This window comes from Erithacus rubecula (genome assembly GCF_903797595.1).
Source record: "Erithacus rubecula genome assembly, chromosome: 3".
NCBI lineage: Eukaryota > Metazoa > Chordata > Aves > Passeriformes > Muscicapidae > Erithacus > Erithacus rubecula.
Window position 1 is genome coordinate 7,096,193 of NC_136689.1, and position 15,182 is coordinate 7,111,374.

General features: G+C 41.7%; 1 protein-coding gene across 5 annotated transcripts in view; it reads left to right on the forward strand.

Moving 5' to 3' along the window:
• The window catches only part of DPP6 (dipeptidyl peptidase like 6), a 524,565-nt gene that overhangs the window by 458,226 nt on the left and 51,157 nt on the right, over nucleotides 1-15,182 (forward strand). The window lies entirely within an intron of this gene.

A 15,182-nucleotide genomic window follows, 5' to 3' on the forward strand; every position in this document is an offset into this window, starting at 1 on the left:
GTGGAAAAGTGAGCAGAGTGCAGAAAAGAATAGGGAAAAGTTCTCTTTTTCAAATGATGTCATTTATAAGCTTTTTTGAGTACGAAAATCCATCATTCTGTTGCACATCTTCTTGAAACCATCTCCAAAGTTTCTCCATGAATTTTTTTTTTTTTTTCAAATTCTTCTGATAATCCTGGGATACCCCCCAGTTCTACAACATTTAGAAACATGATCTTTAGTGTTTTAGAAAGTACTTTTTAGAACAGAGTATATGGAGATGTAATTTTTTTTAATGAAAGTTCTGCCTAGAGCAGAATTTGGGATTCACAAAAGTGTGTCAACTTGCTGTGTCCCCCACCCCCCAGGTTCAGCTGGTGATTCCTCATGGCGTGACAACTGCTTGCTGTAGGAATTATTAGGATTCCAGAGCATGATTTCACAGTCTGAGTCGGATGAGCTTTTCCCAATCCCCTTTTTGATCAGATTAGTGCTGACCCCTGAGCTGACCTCAGCCAAGGAGAGCTGGCTGAGCCTCTCCTCCCAAGGCAGGGATTGCTGCTGGCTTTCCCTTCACACAGCTCTGTCCTGCCCCACTGCAAGGGCTGTTCCTTGTCTGCCCTGCAGTGAACCTTGCCCTTGTCTCCACCTGTGTACAATCCCCCTTGCACAGGCTGTTTTGGGTTTATAAAGGGCTTGAGTTCATGCTAAATGCAGTGGCTGCCCCTGTATTTAAGAGCAGCTCCCCCCCCTCAGCACCCCCACTCTTGTAGCTCAAGTGTAAGGAAAAGATTAAATGACCAGCACAGATGACGCTCAGATGTATCTCTTGGTACCAGTCTAATTATGACCTCCACTGAGGCAATTATTCTGTCTTGATCTTAATGCCTTCTGCAAGCATCAATTAATAAAACTTCACATAATGTCCTGGTAGAGCAGGAATCATTACCATCTTTTTAGAAACAGGCAAACTGAGGCACAATTATTGACCTGGTTTTAGATGAGATGAGAGAAATTAGGACATAAAACTGAAGTGAGAGTTTCACCTTAGTCTGTAAAAACCAAATAAAGTGCAGAGCACTGTGTGAAATCCCAGACCTGGCTGTTCTCAGCACATCCCTTGGCTCACCTGCAGCACAGACACAGGTGGGTGCCCTTCAGTTTTGGTCACAGGGTATGAGGGAGGCACAGCTGGGCAGATGTGTCTGTGAGAGTCACTCTGCAGGAAGGCTGGGCTTCCCTGGTGATTTCCACAGGAATAAGAACCTTCCCAACCCACAGGGCACCCAGTGAGCAGAAGGCAAATGCCTGTTAAAGCTGCCCCAGGCTGTTCTGCATCCTAAAGGGACTGATGGACTCTTACCTGCCTTTCAAATCCCATAAAAAAAGGAGCAAATCACTTTAGCCCTTCCCTTTTTACCCAAATGACTCACAAGCATTTGCCTCCTACATTAGTTTTGCTTTTGCTCAAAGTTGAGTCATTGTCTTCTATTTGATTTAACAACAATAGCAGGAGGAAAAAAAATAGCCATCAGTAGCTACTGCTAAGACTCGATCAAAAGCAATTCCTTAAAGGAGGCTTTCACAATAGCTAGATTAAAGATTTGAGAAATTGGTAAGAAATAGAGGTGTAGGAAAACAGCTCCTAAAACCAAAGCATTATGTTTTCATGCCATTGTGCTTTTAAAATTGAAGGCAACAATCTGAAAACAGGCATCAAAATAAATCTTACTTGAAGGGAATTATCTGGAGATCATTGTATTTATTGCATTTGTTTTGATTTTCCAGCCTTTGACTCAGACTGTAGGCATGGACATGACGTTAAAGATTCAATGCCTCATTTAAAAAATTAAACTTCCCTTGTGTATTGAACTGACCCATCCTAACCCTTGAATTATCAGTATTATTTTGGAGTATCACCAGCAGGCTAGACATGGTGAGAATAGGGACAGGAGGCAAGAGCTGTGTCCCCAGCAGCTGCTGGGTTTCAGATGCAATTGCTGAGGCTGTGCTGCCCCTTGGAGGCACAGCACAAAGTTGCATAAGCCCATGAGGAGGAAAAGGATTAGTTATGGTGCTTTGAAATAAAATTTGAAATTTGAAATGAAATTAAATTGTGGGGGTTTTTTTAACTCTGCCTCCTCTCTACCCTTCTCCCCAACACCCTGTGAATTGCCCAAAGGGCTGTATGTCTGAAGGCACTCCTTGCCCAGAGTGTATTGTGTGTGATGATACACTGGATAAATAATTTTCTGGCTAAATGTTGCTCTTTTATAATAATATTGTGCTTCTCATTCCTTTTCTCTAACCTCCTCCAACTGTGGATATCTCAGCAACTATTGAGGATGAGCAGTGGTGGGATGGAGGGAGTTATGTGATTATTGATGTGGTTATTGGTGTGATTATTGTCTGGCTCTGTGGAGCAGGGAGTAGATTTGGGGATTTCCTTCCCTGTGGGTTTCCCCATTTCAGCAGTCAGTGGGGCTGTGGATCTGGCTTGTGAGCACTGCTGGTAAACACCAGACCTGGAGCCATGCTGGGAGAATTGTCACCCTGCTCATATGGCCCCAGTGCCAGCACCCTGGGACAATGCAGCAGCTCATTCTGCCCACTCAGGAACTCAGGATCCTTTAAAAAACTCTCTCTGGGGAATGACCAAGCTGAAATATTATGTTGTTGAGGCTCTTGTTTAAGAGCTTGCCTATGAATTTTGGGCATCTGATTTTGACTCTGCAACTGAGAGTAATTTGAACTGGAGGCTGACCTAGCAAGTAGTGAACCAGGAAAGCTGAGAATGCATCAGGAATGTTTCAGTGCTTTTGTAAGATTTAAAATTACCCAAGACAGGATAATAAACCCCAAAATGAGAAATGGTAACTTTAGAAATAGTGACTTTTAGTGGAGTTGTTTTATGTTAGCAGAGAGCCTGCAGCTCCAGGTGAGAGATGGGAGTAGCACCAGAGAAGTGCAGTCCTAACAACAACTGAGCTGCCATTTGGAAGGGTTGTAGTACAGGATCTCCCAGTTTCTGAGGTCCAAGTTTATCCTTAATGAGCAGATCTCAGAGCACAGCAGTGCAGAATGGCACTGCAGCTGCAGGAAGTTGCAGCAAGAATAGAGAAGCCAAGAGGTGTCTTTCTCTTCATCCCACTGAGACTTCAGAATCCATCCCTGGCAGAGCTTCCTTCCCTGGGAGAGGAAAAAGGCAGCAACATGATGGATCTAGACACATTGCTTGAAGCCCAGGCTTGTCCCTGACTGAGCAAACTGGGTTTAAACCAGCCAGCCTTCTGTTCTCTCCCAGAACTGATGTTCACCTGCATTCATCACTTGCTTGGACTTTGCAGAAATTGCAAATGCAAGTCCACGAGTGCAGTAAACACCAGATCACAAAGAATTTGGCTTTGTTTCCAGCACAATCCAGCACTTTCCTGAGACATCCAGAGATGGTTCCTGCCCTGCCTTCCCCATGTTTGACCTGACCTTTTCCTGTAGGAGAAAACACACGTTTGAAAGCACAGCTGAGACAGGGTTTAGCAGGGAAACAGCCCTTTGCTTTTTACACAACAGCTAAATTGTGCCTGAAGATGGAGAGTGACTTCTCCAGTCTGACTTTACTTCTTTTCAAGCTATTAGTTTAACTCAGTGGAAAGACTGTGTTCTTTGCTGACCACTTGAAAAAGGAAAGAAAGCATAAAATGGTTGCTTGGCTGCACAGTTTTCCTAAGTAAATGTATATTTTTAATTTCAAGAGAAAAACAATGAACCGTGAGTGCATTCACAGAAGTTAATGGAGTGGATTTGGCTTCTTCAAACACATCAGTCCTTAGTGGACAAGTCTGACTGTTACATTTCTTTATACATTTTATAAAGCAATTATAAAATAAGAACTGGATCCTTAGTAAGTATGTATTACTATTTATACCGGTTATGAATTTGGACTGAAAACCACATTAAACCATCTCTCTGAGTGCAGGAGGCACAGAAAGGTAATTTACAGGCAATTAGTCAGCCAGGTGCTTGTGTTTGTAGCAGTGAATCACGGTCCTATTTTCAGTCTGGGAACATAAATCTACAAAAGAGAAACCAGATATCCTGTTAGCATTCCTTAAAGAAAAGTTCTTCACACTAAAGAAAAAGAAAAATCTGTGTAATAATGATGTAACCATGCTTTGAGTATTTTCATAACCTGGTGAAATCCTGCTAAGCCTGATGAAGATGGAACCTTCCACCCAACATGCCAACAGCATAATTGGGATTTATAGCATCAGGCTGGAGCACACAATCTTTGGGGGCTGGAGAGCATGACAGAGAAATATCACTTGGAAGCAGCCTGGAAAGCAAGTTACAGCCTCTGTGCCTGACCAGCCCTCCCACACAGGAGTTTGTGGCTGCAGGAGCAGGGCTGAGCCCACTGCCCCTGGCATCAGCAGGAAGGTGCTCAACCAGCCCAGAGCTGCTGGGCTTTCCAGGAGGAAAGTTACCAAGAAAAGATGAAAAGCAGCCAAGGAAGTCTTAGAAAGAAAGGACAATATATGTAGTAAAATTGGCACCTTTGAGTGTAACCCACATCCAAATATTCCAAGAATAACCTGACTTTGAAAACTGGGTTTTAGTGATAAGTAATGAATAGCAAAGAGTACAAATCACCATTTCTGGTCCTACTCAGCAAGGACAATGACATTTTCTTTGCACTTTCATGTTTGCCATCAGAACATTTTGAGGCATTTCAAAACCTACATTTCATAGTGTGGTGTTGGGAAAGTTCTCACCACCTTGCTATGTCCTGTGCCTAGAGCTCAACAAACACCTCACAAAACCAGAGCCAGTCCCAGACACTGCAGGAAATAGTGAAATAGTGAAATATTGCTCAGCCATGGCCTCAACACAGCAGCACTGCCATTGTCATGGATGTCAAGGTAAAAATATACTGGTGGAAAAGGAGCTGCTATAATCAGTCTTTTTTAATTTTGTAATATTTTTTTATTGTGAGAATTGTCCTCAATACTAAATAGGAAGTTATTTAAAGGTAAAGAAAGCTATGATGACCTTGGAAATTAAGATTATGCCATGTGAGGTATTGTGATCAGTTGGGTAGATAAAAATGGAGCCATCTCCATCCTGCCAATAAGTGCAACAGATAAGGAGGGGGAAAGGAGGGTATTTCTTTCCAAAGCCACCCTTAATCAGCAAAAACAGCAGACAAAATTATCTTTGTTAGATGGGGATTGTGCAGTATGGGTTACATTTATTATCTGGCAGGTTATAAGCTGTATTTTAATTTCCGGTATTTTCCTGCTACATCTGAAGGACACAATAAGAGCTGGATCCACTGCATGTCATTTATAAGTCTGTGCATGTCATTTATATGGTAATGGGGGAGTTCCACCTCATCCCAGTGATTTCTGCAAATTCTGCATGCTGGTTCTCAGCCTATTTAGCTTTCTCCAGCGTAAATTAAAATGCACATCATGATCTTTGAACAAGCAGCCAGGGATAATTGGTAATTTGAGTCTGTGTCTGTACAATGCAATTCAAAGTAATACTTCTAATTTGCAGTTAATTAATCAGGGCTCTTTTTTTTCCCCTTAAAATTCTTAATTGCCTTTCTATGATATTGATTTTTAATAAGTTTTACTCCTACTAGTTTTAGTTCCAATTATACAGGCAATTTCTTGTCACTGTTACTGCATGGCCCTGTGTGTGTTTATGTGTATATTTCCATATATTTTGGGATATTTTTGCAGAAATTTTTATATGCTGGTTTATGGATAGAGGTTTTGTTGGCTGAAATTAAAAAGTTGAAAATAATGGAGTGAATGTACGGCCAAGAGAACAAGATACAACAGGAATAGGAAACTCAACACAATGAAATATTAAAAGAATTTTAAATATCTGGAATTCTATTGCCACTATGAACAGTCAACGTTATTTGGTATTTAATTCACTCTCCAATTAAAACTCTCTGTCAAAGACTCTAATTGTTGTAGCTTTAAAGTAGAACCAGCAGGCATTAGAGATACAAACTTTGAGCTCTCTAAGGAAATTCAGATGGTCATAAATTCAAAAAATAATAATATTATCAATACAGTTGTATGTGATGGGAAATGTGCTGTGGGCACTGAGCACCCCTGAGCCCTGTGCAGCCTGACCTGGAATGAGCAGAGCTGAGGCTCCACCACCTCTCTGAGCAGCCTGTGCCAGAGCTTCACCACACTCACTGTAAAAAACTTATTTCATATATCTAATCTACCCTTCTTCAATTTAAAACCATCACTTCTTTCCCTGTCACAACTAGTTTTCTAAAAATTTGTCCCCATCTTTCTTACAGGCTCCCTCCAAGTACTGAAAGGTGCAATAAATTCTGCCTGGAGCCTTCTCCTCCAAGGCTGAGCAGCCCCAGCTCTCAGCCTGTGTAGCAGAGGTGCTCCAGCCCTCTGATCCCTCCCTGGCCTCCTCTGGAACCACTGGAAATTCCCCTCTGGGCATTCTGCACACCAAACCCACTGGGGTTTATTTCCTATCTCACTTGTGGGAGTTTCTAGGCTGTCACTGTCACCAGAGCTGCACAGACCTGGTTGGTGCCCTGCCCCTGGGGCTCAGCTTTCCCCTTATTTTGTCAGTAGATTTAGGATTACTGCATTGGAGTCTACAGATCAAAAATATTGATACGAGAAAGTCTTTCCTGGTAGCAGGGATAAAGGGGATTTTGAAGTGTGGACATTATCCTGCAGGGATGTTTGTCTTTTCTTTATGCTTACCTGGGTCCAGAGTAGATGATCTTCAAGACACACAGCTAGGAAAGAACAGAATTCTGCTCAACATCCAAGTGCCACAACTCTGACAAACACAGTCAAACCCCACTGATCCATCAGTGGCATAACCTGATTACATACCATTACCTTTATTAATAATAAATGTTCCTGTTATTTGATAAGAACACTTTTTTCTGAAATTTTGCTGTAAGCTAATTTGAATTCTGTTTTTATCCGGCTCTCTTTTTTTATTATTCCTTGGTGATTCTATTGATCTCAGTAGTTCCTCTGATTATTCAGTCCTGTAAAATCAGATTCATCCTCTGAGTCATTATTGTGCTAAATCTCTCAGTTAGCCAGGTCCTGAGTCACTGCTCAAGCTGAAACCTCTGGGAATAGTGCCATAACAGGGCAATATATACCCTGAGAGGTTTTTTAATGGCTGTTCAATGACTTTGGCTGTTTAAACCAGGGAAGGAATTAGGAGCTAGACTGAATTCAGTCAACGTGCTCCAGCTCCCATTTCATAAAGCAGGGCTGTATTTTGCAATATTAACTGACATTTATTAGCACTCAGACTAGGTGACTAGCAGGTGCTGCTCAGGGTGAATAAATCATGCAAGCAATTCACATGAAAGACAGCTTGTGCAAGTGCTGATAAAAGTCCATAGGGTTGAAGAATCAAGTTCTTTAATAGCAATGTCAGCCTGTTCAGTCTTCTTATCTCTCATATTTTTTTAGAAACATTAAAAGAGATTGCTTTTGGGCACTTGTGTTCTTGAACTATTGCAATCGTCTAATGAATTTTTGATTGAGAGGGTTTTGTGATCACTAACTTTCTTGATACATCTGCAGCTATTGAAATGGATCCCCTGTGTCAAGGCTGGCTGTCCATCTTCCCCCTATCATAAACCCCACAGATTCATTAGACAGAACCTGTAACTTTTAATTTAAAGGAAAGGTGAAGTTGAAGCTGCTTGAGCATGTTTGAATAGAGAAATATTCAGCATATAATGAAAGCCCTGATTTGTCTCACTGCGTTGCACAGATAAGCAAATTGCATTTCCAGCCATAGCAACCTGTTCAGCAGCAGCAGAGGGGAGAAGAAAAGGATTTGTCTATAAGGAGCCCTGCTGCATTTGGGCCATGTGAATTCTGCCTGGTCTGGGTCCTGAGCAGCTGAGAAGGATAACAGGACCTTGCAGTGAGATTTACCCACATCAGTGAGCTGCACTGCAAACTGCTCAGACTGCTGCCAGGAAATGTTTCTACAGATTTAGTGCCTTTAGCTAACAGACTTTCATGAAGAGCTGACAACAGGCTGTGGGTTCAAGTTTGTGCCAGGTGATGGAAAAACACACTCACACATTCTTATACATTAGTGGCAGACAGCAGTTTGCCACTGCAGATGGATGCATTTGCTCTTTGGAGTGAGTGCCAGAAACAGGAATAGCTGAGGATAGGATTGCTAATATTTCTATTATCATAATTCAAACCCCATTTTCATTATTGCATCTGGACATCCTGACAGATCACAGTTCTGCCAGAGTTGATGAAATGTCTGCATGCCAGTCTTGTCATCGTGGTCCAAAAGTTTTACTGACACTGAGACTGACTCACACAACCAAAGGACACTTACTAATTGTTAGGAGCAGTTGTGAGCATTAATCATTAATGCTTTTGAAAATTAAGTATTCCTGAGGATGGGGTACAGGTGATGAAAACCCAGAAATACAGAAAAAGAAACTTCTAAAGAGAGGAGAAGGAGGACGTGGAGCCAACTCAACATTTTTCTGGTGTGTTTATTTGAAAGAGGACAGCTTTTATTACAAATCAGGCCCCAAAATACTGCTGTGCCAACAGGATAGTATGGCTTTGTGTATAACACGTGGTAACCCTGCCTGCTGTGATTGCTCTGGAGATGTGCCTGAGCTCCTGGGGAGTTGCTCCTTGCTCCTGCTGGACACCAGGATCCATGTGAAGCCTGGATGACAGCTCCTCCCCATGGCTTTTTGCTCCTGGAGTGGGATTTGCAGAGCTGAGTGCACTCAGGTGTCACGAGGAGGAGGAGACACTCTATTTTCAAATAGCTGAATTCTTCTCTTATCTGTAAGAATCCACCTGCATGTCTCAGGTGACATCTCATACTTGTGTGCATCTGTTTTGTTAGGTGGTTGATTGCGCCTTTTTTGCACCAAATCCATTTGTATGATTGAGGGAGATTTTAAACATTCATGAGTTCTTAGGTATTACAGTCTGAGCTTGGCCTTCTGTGTGTATTCTGGAGGGGCTGTAGAGGTGTCCCTGAAGATGGGATCAAGCTGGTGTTCAATAAATCCAGCTTTTGAAGCCCTCAAGCACTCAAACAGTAAAGCAGGTCTGGCAGCTACTTGCCGATAATCTTATAAACAACACTCCTAATGCCCTGACTCATATGGCAAACACAAATTCCTTTAGTGTTGCAAACACAACAAATTAGGAGAATCAATGGGTCAGGGAAACAACAACAACAACAAGCAAACCACATTAAATTGACAGTTTCTAAATAGGGTGAAATTAGCAGCCTTAGAAAATCTCCTCAGTCTCTCAGGAGCTTGGTCCCATGTTAACATTGTTTCATCCTGCTTCTTGGGGATCAGTGTCCTAAACATTGGAACACTGGTGGTTGTTGCTGGTAGTTGGGAGCATGATGAGATGGCCAGGTTGGAGTGGTCAGGGTTTGGCCAGGCTGGCTGGCAGGTTTCCTCTGATGTGCCCACTCTGGCTTTGCTGGACACTGCTCTTCATTCCTGTGTGTTCCTCAGGGACCCTGGCCAGGTGTCAGTGAGCATCCCACAGTGACCTGGCTGCTTCCAGAGCATTGCAGCCTGTGGTGTGACCACCCAGAGCCACCTCACAGAAGTGAAGGAAGTGGTCCCCAGCCCATTTGTGCCCCCATTTATGGGGTTTGCCAAGCCTGGGCTTGGCTCAGGCTATGCAGCAGCTCACACATTAGAGATGTTGCAAGACATGATCTTGCTGACCCCACAGAACACATGAAGAGTGGTTTTCCCCAGTGCCCAGCATGAACCACCCTGCTGAAAAGAGCTTCTCTCCTGGCCCTCAGCATCTGGCACAGGGAGGCAAAAGCAGTGGCCAAACCCCCTCCCCTGTCCCGACACGATGTTCTGCAGCAGCAAGGGGCTGAAGAAAGCATGAGCAGAAAACAGCCTGTGTTCAAGCAATTAAACCAGATGACCAAGAGGAGCTAATGACTCTTGCAGCCCTCACCTTGCCTGTGCTTGGGGAGATGCAGAGCTCCTGGCTGGGCTCCTTTCCCTGGGATCAGGGCTGCCAAATACACAGAAGCTGCTCGCCCTCCACAATGAGATTTCAAAGATCTGGATCAAAGATTTGGTGTTTATAAAGTGTCCTCTAAAGCACATCCTCAAGAATGCCATAAAAGCAAGTAATAGTTTGTTTTTCCTAAGCTTTTTTGTGGCAGAGTGTTCCAAGTAGGTATAAAGGGTCACAAAGGTGAGCAGTGCAGTTTGTTTTCCCTAAGGATTTCTGGGAGCATTGCAGCTCATTTTTCTTAAGGATCTCTTGGATTAGAGCACAAGCATCTGGAGCAAGGTTGTTGTTTGCATACAGATTCACAGAATATTCTGAGCTGGAAGGGACCCACAAGGATCACTGAGTTCAAATCTTCAGTAAATGGCCTGCACAGGGATCAAACCCACACCCTTGGTGTTATCAGCACCATGCTCTGACCAGCTAAAATAATATCTGTGCCAGAAACTGTGGAATTGGGCTGAGCCCATAGTTTGACCTCAGCCACATAAATTTTTATGTTTTCTACAAAAGGTTTTTGAATTGTTCAGCAGCTCTGCAAAATTGCATTTTTTTTCTCCACCTGACTCAATTAGACATCTGTGAAAGAGGATTAATTGCTCTGAAATCAATAGTGCTGCAGAGCTATTGCTGACATCAGCACAAAATAATGTCAACACAGGAAAATGTAGATAGGCTATGGTAATCTAAAATAGTTTTATACTATTTGCATGCACATAACTACTTTTTTTACACTCATTTTATATCTATTACAATGATTTAAAGGAAGTCAGTGTAGACCTACACTACAGCAACTGAGAGAAAAATTTGTTTTCAGAATAAAAATAGAATAAAAGGTCATTTTCCATAGCCATCCCAAAAAAACACGTTAGCAAAGGCGAATATGAACAATGAGTTTTCTCTAACTGGCTAAAAATACTTGTTTTCACACTTTACAGAAGTAATCAATTTGGACATGTGGTTGGTGCTTTGAGATGATGTAGTAATTGATTTTAAAACAGATGGCAGCTGTCAAATAAGCATTTGTATTTATTTGATGTTTCTATGAGAACCCTTGGGGTTTCACCATCTCAGTAGTCTTTGTTTTCTCCTTTCCTAGACCCTCTTGCTGTTCTCTGATCTCTCTTCCTCTCATGTTCTTTTGATGCATCCTACTGACAATTTCTTTTGAGCTTTCTTTCCCAATGTAAGCCACGGCCTTTATGTCAGGCTTTAATTCCATTTTGCTTAAAATTCCTTTTTATTCACACTTTTAATAAAACAGCAAAATGTCTTCAGCACAACAAATACTTCATGATCTGAGCATCAGCTACAACACATCACACAAACAGAACCATTGGTTACACTCCCCAGAATCACTGTCCTTTACCAAATCAGCAATAAATAACACTGGTCCTGAGAAATTTTGAACTTTAAATTGCTGCTGTCTTCGAATTCTTTTTAAGTTGTTTTTTTTTTTTTTTTTTTTTTTTTTTTTTAGTGATAGAAAAGAGTTGCAGTGGCACATGTCAGACTGTCAGAGAACTGGTCTGTCCAAACATCTTCATCTTCTTGTGAAAGTCTCTCTTTCTGTTAACTCACACTTGAAAATTACATGTTATTTTTGTCTTCTAACCAGGAGGCCCAGGAAAGGAGCCTTTTTTACTTGGAGGGTTTTTTCACTTGAAAATTAACTTTTTCCTCAGTTTTTTCTTCTGATATCATTAGAAGTAATCTCTAAGCTACCAACAGATTTCTCAGTCAGTCATTGGTGCAGGCTTCTTTTCCAAACAGCAAGCCAGAACTTTGCCACCTTCAGCAGAAAGGCAAAATTCACAAATACTACTCAGGATGAACAAAGGCTGCAGATCTAGCTGGATTTTTAAAAAGCCTGAAGAAACCTCCATGGCATTTACATGTATGCAAATGTATGTGTTTGTTAAGAAAGAGAAACTCGGCCAGTCTAGAGCTCTGTGCAAGCCTGGGAAGTGAATTTGTCATGGAAATATCTTTAGAAATGCCCCAGTGGCAGATTATGGTTCAGAACATTAAAACCATCTCTGTGGATTTCCAAATGTGGTGCATACAACAGTTTTGGGGTTTTTTTACAGCACCTGCTGGTTGTCACAGAGGTTGCATAAGAGAAAGGTCTGGTGCTTTTCCCTGCATCGAGTCTATCAAGAAATTCAGAGGTCTGAGTGCTCTTCCCTGGGACTGTTCAGTGCTTAGACAGAGGTGGTATGATAATTATAAATGTTTGAGTTCTGTGGGCTAATGTTGCTGTTCAAGTACCAAAAGGAATAGCAAAATCCACTTGTGAAGATCCTTACAGGATTGGAGTGGATATTATACATGAAGGAACAAGCCAGAGGAATTTTGGGGTCTCTTCCAGATCCATTTGCTATGATTCCTTAAGAGGTTTTTTTTACCTGAAGTAAGATGAAAGTCTCCCATTTCACTGCTCTTTCAAGTGCTGCTGAATTAAATTGCAGTTTGAGATAATCTGGTGGCTGCTTAACTTTCTACATGCTGGGCTAATTTTTGATGACAGACTGACTAGAAATGTCCACCCAACTTCTAATCCACTGTTCAGGCTTTCCAGGGATTACCCACATGGCATCACAGCCAAATGCTACATCCAATTAACCACATAACCCACATGAAACACAGCCTGAGAACCACTGCCAGGGACTTCTCATTCTGCTCCCTGATGGTGAGCAGGACAGCTTCTATCAGGAAGCACATCCTTCAGAAGATATTCCTCCTTTGGGCAGCGTGGTTCACTCTGGTGCTGCTCAAGTCTTGTTTCCAAAGACATCCACTCACAAAATGCACGAGTGCAGCAGCCTTGAATTCAGCTCTGGGAGCCTTCCTCTCATCACACCTCTGTTATTTCCTCCAGTTTCTTTTCTTCTCCAATGATATTGAAGTCTCTAAGAGGAATATATACCCAGTTGTCACTGATTATATTCCAATCTAGGACTGCAAATTCTCTTCCTGAGGGTCTGTTAACTTAGAAGACTTCCTTGTTTCACACAGCTTTGAAATGATGATTCCATTGGGCCTTACTCAACTAGAAAAATGGATTAAAATACACGTGCTGTAACATTCCCTGAACACAAACATGTCCCTGGCTAATACATGTCCCCTCTGAAGTCACTACTCATGAGCAGGGTCATGCAGCTGTTTCAGAGTGATTCATTACTGAATGAGCTGAGATGGAACAACCACTGACTGGTCTCAAACCCTGTGCTTGAACCCAGCCAGCAGCTCTGAATAGCCCTTGTTCAGCCACACACTTTATTCTCACTATTTTCCAAGTTTGCATGCCCTGCTGGGGCTGGCAAGCAAAAGATGGAGCACGAAGCCACCAGGATCTGGCTGAGGAATCTCAGCAGCTCACTCACAACTTCCTGACATCATGGAGCACTCAGAGACTGCAAGCTCTGGGGAGGAGGGCGAAAGCTGTGATCAATTTTCCCTGTATGCTCTCAGTCAGGATCTCATAATCCAAATATGCAGGGGGGCTTTAGTGAATAAGGGGAATCTGCTTTTCATACTTGAGGCAGGATCTGAACTAACTTTAGAAAGACTCAGCAGTATTGAATGCAGCTGATTTTCAGAGCATGTGCTAAATGCAAACACAAGGAATAAACTGTCTCCAAGAACAAATTGTCTGCAAATCATTTTTTCTTTCAGCTGAAAGAACTTTCTGGTACTAATCCATTCTATAGTGCACCAGAATGTTCACTGGTTTGCTAAAACTAACTGATCTCTCTAATGACAGCAAGGTCCTGGCTTTGTTTCAAGGCAAAGGTTCACTCAATTAAATCTCATTAACAGAGGACCACAAAACCTGCACTAAAATCTTTCTGGGTATGTGACCTTCAGCAGAACTGCTTCATTAAGTCTGAGATACTGGAGAAAATGTTTGCTGAATAAAGTAATTCCTAATTAATGTTAAAATGTCAAGGATTCATCTGCCATCCATCTTTACTCCTTTTCCTTTATGCTCTTCATTATCCCTTTAATGGGTAACCAATATAAAAGTCAAAAGCAGCATCTTTTAAATGTACACATAACAGGTGGGACAATGCAGCAAAGAAAATTTGCCAGATGTGCTTTCCCATGAAATGTTTGTAACTTCCTAAATATATTTCCAAAACCTCACTTACATCCTGCCATTAAGCACTGATTAATTAATTTGCTATTTCTGAATAAAATCATAAACATTGAGGGTGAATTTTCCCTTGCACCTTTTCTGATGTTACCTCGAGTTTTATTCCAAGCCATATGCTCATCTTGATTAACAAAGTGTTTATTTACCCTGTGATGAATATAATTGTCTGTTCTCCAAGGATTGCTCATCCAATCTTTTTTTTTTTTTTAATTAAACAATGTCTGGTGAGCTTCTACTCTTCAGACCAGAGGGATGTCCTGGTTGGACTGGGGGTCATCAGAGGGTGGTGTACAAACCTGGTGGGTTCAGAACTCAGAAAATCCTCATCCATTTTTCCAATGCCCAGTGATGGCAGCAGACCTTGGAGCTGCTTGGACCCATGCACCAGGTTTCTTTTTTCCTTCATGGTGAGGGCTTAGAAACACTCTGCAGCCTCTTTAATTTTTATTCTCACATTAAAGTAATGGGACCCATCTTCCTGCCCATCAATCTGTACAGCATATGCAAGCCCTTCTGGTGGTTTAAAAAGGAATGACTCACATGATATTAAGGCTCTTAATGAAAAATGTATTACATTATTGTCTTTCACAAAATGGGAGGTTTAAAAAGCCATGTTAGTGTCTTCCAAATGTCAGTAACTGGAAACACTTTGGACCAAGAGTGAATTCTGTAGCTTTTCTGCAGATCTGTGAGATGAACTCACCTTTACAATGAAGGATACTAGATGATATGAAAAATATTAGAAATTAGAAATTTGAATTTGAATTTAGTGAGAGCTAAGTTTTGCCAGTATTAAAATAATTTCACATGATGGCAATATTTTTTTTCCTTACATGCTTGAACTCTGACATATTTGCATTGGCTTCTTTCTGAGCACCTTTTCAATGGCAATTATATTACTGAAATCTCAAAATCCCAGAATTCAGTGGGATAAATAATCAAGCTCTAACCTTGGC